Source organism: Panicum virgatum, chromosome 2N, assembly GCF_016808335.1.
Source record: "Panicum virgatum strain AP13 chromosome 2N, P.virgatum_v5, whole genome shotgun sequence".
Classification (NCBI taxonomy): domain Eukaryota; kingdom Viridiplantae; phylum Streptophyta; class Magnoliopsida; order Poales; family Poaceae; genus Panicum; species Panicum virgatum.
In genome coordinates, this window is record NC_053146.1 from 38129789 (window position 1) to 38134702 (window position 4914).

General features: G+C 46.1%; 1 long non-coding RNA gene across 1 annotated transcript; it reads left to right on the forward strand.

Moving 5' to 3' along the window:
• Positions 1 to 2573: 2573 nt before the first annotated feature.
• LOC120658816 lies at positions 2574 to 4603 on the forward strand. The gene is made up of 3 exons (XR_005668854.1): positions 2574 to 2961; positions 3035 to 3665; positions 4388 to 4603. It is a non-coding gene; the product is annotated as an uncharacterized LOC120658816 (long non-coding RNA).
• Positions 4604 to 4914: the final 311 nt, after the last annotated feature.

Here is a 4914-nt window from a genome sequence, read left to right on the forward strand (position 1 = left end):
ACCCCTCCTTTAGTCCCTCTTTTCAGGGGTGTTTTGGTCTTTGTTTTGTCCTTTAGTCCCTGGAACCAAACAGGCTATTAGTCCCTCTTGTAATCCATGTCTTAATCTCTAGTCTCTAGTCCTTGCAACCAAACAGACCCTTAGTTCGAAGGGAGACTATAAGACCAGTTCCCTTGCAAAAACCCTCTTCCAATCCATCATGCTCAACTAAAAACCCTTAAAAATCAAGCCATTCCTTGCTCCCCTAATAGTCCAACACATGAAGATGATTGTTGTCACGAAGAAATCTGTGTGAAGTTTATCCTTTAATATATACTAAGGGCATGTTTGAGAGAGCTCTTCAACTGAAAAAGTGAATCTAATCAATAGGATTCACCATAGAGCAGCTCTACTAGTGGATCTAAGATCCACCGTGGATCCATCAGGAAACTATTTGGCTACACAACATCTCCAGATCCACGCAAGGGCCTTTTCGTGGTAATGGTCTGATTTGGCCTTGGGATAGGCCCCACGTGTCAATGTTTGAAAAAAAGCTTCTTCTTGGTCTTCTTCCCTCCTCCGGCTGACTCAGACGTGCCCCTCGCAGGCCGGATCCTGCCATGTTCGGAGCATAGGCACGTAGCCCGGGTGGCTCCTCGCAGTGGGGTAGGGTAGCTCCCGTGCATGATCGGGGCACACGTGCTCCCACGCGGCAGCGTGCGAGGTAGGGCTGGGTACACGATGGCGCAGCGCACACGGCGGGCTTGGTATGTGGCGAGTCAATACGGACGGACACAGGGCAGGCCCGGTCACGTGGCTTCCAAGATGATGACAGAACCGGGAGCACGACTAGCACCTAGGATGCATCGTCAGGAAAGAAGTAGTGAAAGAGTAAGAGGAAGAAGGAACCGTGCGGCTCTCGATCGGTGACAGGAAGAATAAAGAAAAATTAGAACGGACCGATATCTTTGTCTAGTCTATGGCAGTGGTGGCTGATTTCCCCAACTCCATCGAACTTGAGTTTGGTGGAGAATCCCTTGAGAAGTCCACCAAAATGTGAATCTAGCCCCTATAGATCAACTGTTTCGGTGAATCCAGATTTCGTGGAGCTAGACCGTTTGGGTAAAAATTTGTATAGTGTGGTGCTGTGTTTTTTGTGGATCTAGAGTTGGTGGAGACCTACCAAATAAGCCCTAAGACAATCTCTCAGAAAGAGCTTGGTGAGATATCTATGTTTAACATGTTCCAGTAAAAGCAACTCCAGCAGAATCCCTACTTGGGTCCTTACATTTAAAATAGGGGCTGAGAGAGAAAAAATCAACTCCAGCAGAGCCCCCTATTGGAGCCCCTAAACTAGGGAGGCCCCTGAAATCAGGCTCACAACCCCATCTCCCGCGGGCGGCTGGGGAGGCCCCTACTCCCTGTTTTTTTTTCGTCCACTTCCCCTTCCCCGGCGTTCCGCGCGACGGCGCGGGAAGGAGCGCCGCTTCTTCTCCCTCGCCGGCGACAGCCCTCCGCTCGCCCTCCCTCTCCGCTCGCCCTCCACTTCCCCTATCGTTCCTTCCATCGCTCCCATCTTCCGCCCACTTTGCCCTCATCGAAACCCTAGGTCTTGTCTCACCGGATGCCGCCGACCCGTCCTCGCCACGCCGCCCACTGATGAGGAAGAGGGCCAACCCTCCTGCACCAGTTGGATCCGCCGGGATCCAGGCCTCCGGCGCTGGCAGCATCGGCAACCTGGCTTCGACCTCACGGCACCGCCTCGTCAATGCTGGCGACTGCCCCTCCGCTGCGTACGTCCATGCAGGCATGATGCGTGGCGGGCAAGCAACCATCAATAGCACCACAGAAGGACCAACTCCAATAGACACATCGTGCAAGGTAAGGTTTTTTCGACAGATTTCTTTCATTTGTTGCCTTCTTGCGATTCACTTGAGAGTTGGTGATGTTTTGTGACAGAGGTGTAGTAGTTTGACAGAGGCATTGTAGCTGGAAACCAGAAAGTGCTGCTGTAGATCATGCCAATTTTCCAAAGGGATATTTTCTTCTTTCTTCTTTCTGATTGCTAGCTGGAGGAGCTTGCAGTTATTAGGCCTGTTCCATTGTTGTAAGTTTTTTTTACTGCTGGACAAATGGTTATCATGTCTAGGTCTTGTTCCAAGCTTATATATGCACTGCCATATGATCTGTCCCCTCATTGTTCAAGGTTCATAATTCTTTGTCAAGGTTCATACTTGTGGTGGTGGTGTTCATCCTTTGCCAACATTCATGCACCATTTGACTTCCATGTTATTTGCAAGCACTGAGATAAGCTTGCCGAAACTAGTGCTACTGCTATGAACCCCTTTGCTGATTTTTGTGATATGTTTCATATGTGGCTTGCAGCTTGCAAGGGCCACCCCTCCTGCGCCACTTGGACCCGCGAGGTCCCGGGCCTCCCGTGCTACTTCACTGCCTATCGACATCGGCAACCCAAGCTCAAGCTCGCCGCGCCGCAGTCTATTCCATGTCAGTCACAATGCCATTGATGGCACTACAGGTGACCCGACACTATCTGATGAGATTGCAATGGCTACTGGAGGCGGACCCTGGACCAATATGATATCTGATGAGTGTGATGTTGATGCAATCTCCTTGTCAAGTGGCTTTCAGTGGACATTTGGTGATCCTGAGAACCAAACCAAGGTTGCAAAAGCAGCTCCGAAAAGGGCAGGCAATTACAATCATGAAGAGGACATCCAATTGTGCGTGTCATGGGAAAACATCCGCACTGATCCTATCATTGGCAATGAGCAGCCAGGGAGAGCATATTGGAAAAGAATTGCAGATCATTATCATGCCAACAAGACCTTTGAGTCAGATAGGAATGCCAACTCACTTGAGCACCGTTGGAGTACCATTCAAAAGGAGTGCCAGAAGTTTCAAAGATACTATGATGAGGTCGAGCGTCACCATCCAAGTGGCATACCATACAAGGAGCATGTAAGTTTGCTTATGTATTGTTCACTGTTGATAATTTTGCATTCATTTGTACTAACACTTAACTTTGTTGTAGATCATTGAAGCACCGACACTATTTGCAAAGGGGCCACTAAAAAGTCATTCCAATTCCTTCACTGTTGGCTCAAGGTGAGGCATTGTCAGAAATTCCAAACAATGGAGAATAATAGAAGGTCACAGAGTAACATGTCTTCCAATGGAGCTACTGAAAGGGATGATGGAGATGACAGTAGTAGAAGTTATTCAACAGAACCAAACCCAAACAAGAGGCCACCTGGAAGGAAGCAAGCAAAGGAGAGATTGAAGATAGGAGGTGATGCAGGGCTATACAAAGAAGCTATTGCAGAGTTGATCTTGGACAAGAAGGAGGAGAAGAAGTTGAGGGAGCTTAGGTGGGATGAGGAGAAAAAAATGAAGGAGGATAGGTGGAAGGAGACAAAGATGATTCAGCAGCAAAAGATAATCATTGGAAAAAGGCAAACTGATGTGGGAACAAGAATAGAAAATCATGTTCTGTGATGTGAGTACCTTGGATCCAGATCAGAAGACATATGTGTTGACAATGAGAGCACAAATTGCAGCACAAAAGATGGCTGCCTTCAGTGCTGGGTTTGGTGGTGGGTTTAGCATTTCTAGTGGGGGAACTGGAGGTGATGCCGATGGTGCAACCATTTAATTTATGCTTGGTGAGTTGTTTTCTCTTTTATTTGCTTATTTGAGTACTTTAGATCATGCACTAAGACCATAACCAGAAATTAGTCAGACTAGCTTAGCAAGCTTTGATCTTTTCTCTCTAGAGTCGGTGATGTTTTGTGACAGAGGTATACTAGTTGTAAACCATCTTTAGCAGCTTCTTGTAGAGATATGTTTGGTTATTTGCTAGTATTGCTTGATGCTTGCAGAGATGCTTGTTGAATACATTTATGCTGACTGCCAGTTGTTGCTTAGGTAATTTGGAGAAATGAATCAGCATTACAAACTGTACAGATTTAGCATGGCATAGGCATCTGATTTGATGTAACATGTGTTGTCTAGCTCTGTTCTGTGCACTAGCCTGTTACATTGGTTTTTTTTTTACTGCTGGACAAATGGTTATCGTGTCTAGGTCCTGTTTCAAGCTTTTATATGCACTGCCATATGATCTGTCCTCTTATTGTTTAAGGTTCATAATTCTTAGCCTTTGATCTGTGATTGGTAAATGGGAAGCCAACAAATGTAGAATCTGCACTTTTTTCGGGTGAAATTTCTGCACCTTGTCACCTTGATGTGGATAACAAACAGAAGTGGCTTGTCACTCTAGTTTGTCAGCTGATTCCAAAATTTGTTGTTCTTGAAAAAGAATACGTAACTTAACAATTTTTTTATCTATCTGAAAATGTATGTGGTCATTCTGCTCGACTGCGATTAGTAACTCCTCCAGAAGTAGAACAAACCCATCAGAGAAATACGAAATACATTCAGGTGGTTTCAGTTGATAACCATGAGTTTTGGTCCATGGACTTTGTTTACCACAACAGTGCTGTCAAGAATCTGCAGGAAGCACTTCAGGAGTCTCATAGTTTGCGTGCTAGTGATGCCCATAGATTGGTAGTAGCATGTCATATAAACTATAGTTGTAATATACTTGGTGTCGACTGCTGTCCAGATTCAGTTAGATAGGTATTGGCACTGCTGTGATTTGTACCAACTTGAACCATTTTTCAATCGGTGACATCTTGTGCATTGTCATGTCTGCATCCAGCTGTGAATTGACATATATGATTTGAGTCCATTCGGTTTGAGCAGTCGCTATGTGAGCCTATTTACTAGTGTGATATACATAGAGGGAAACTTGAAATAGGAAAGAAAAAGATATAGGGGCTGAGAAGTAGGGACCCTTGCTGGAGTTGGGTGCAACAAACAGAGCCCCAGAAAGTAGGGAAAGCCCCTACTCAA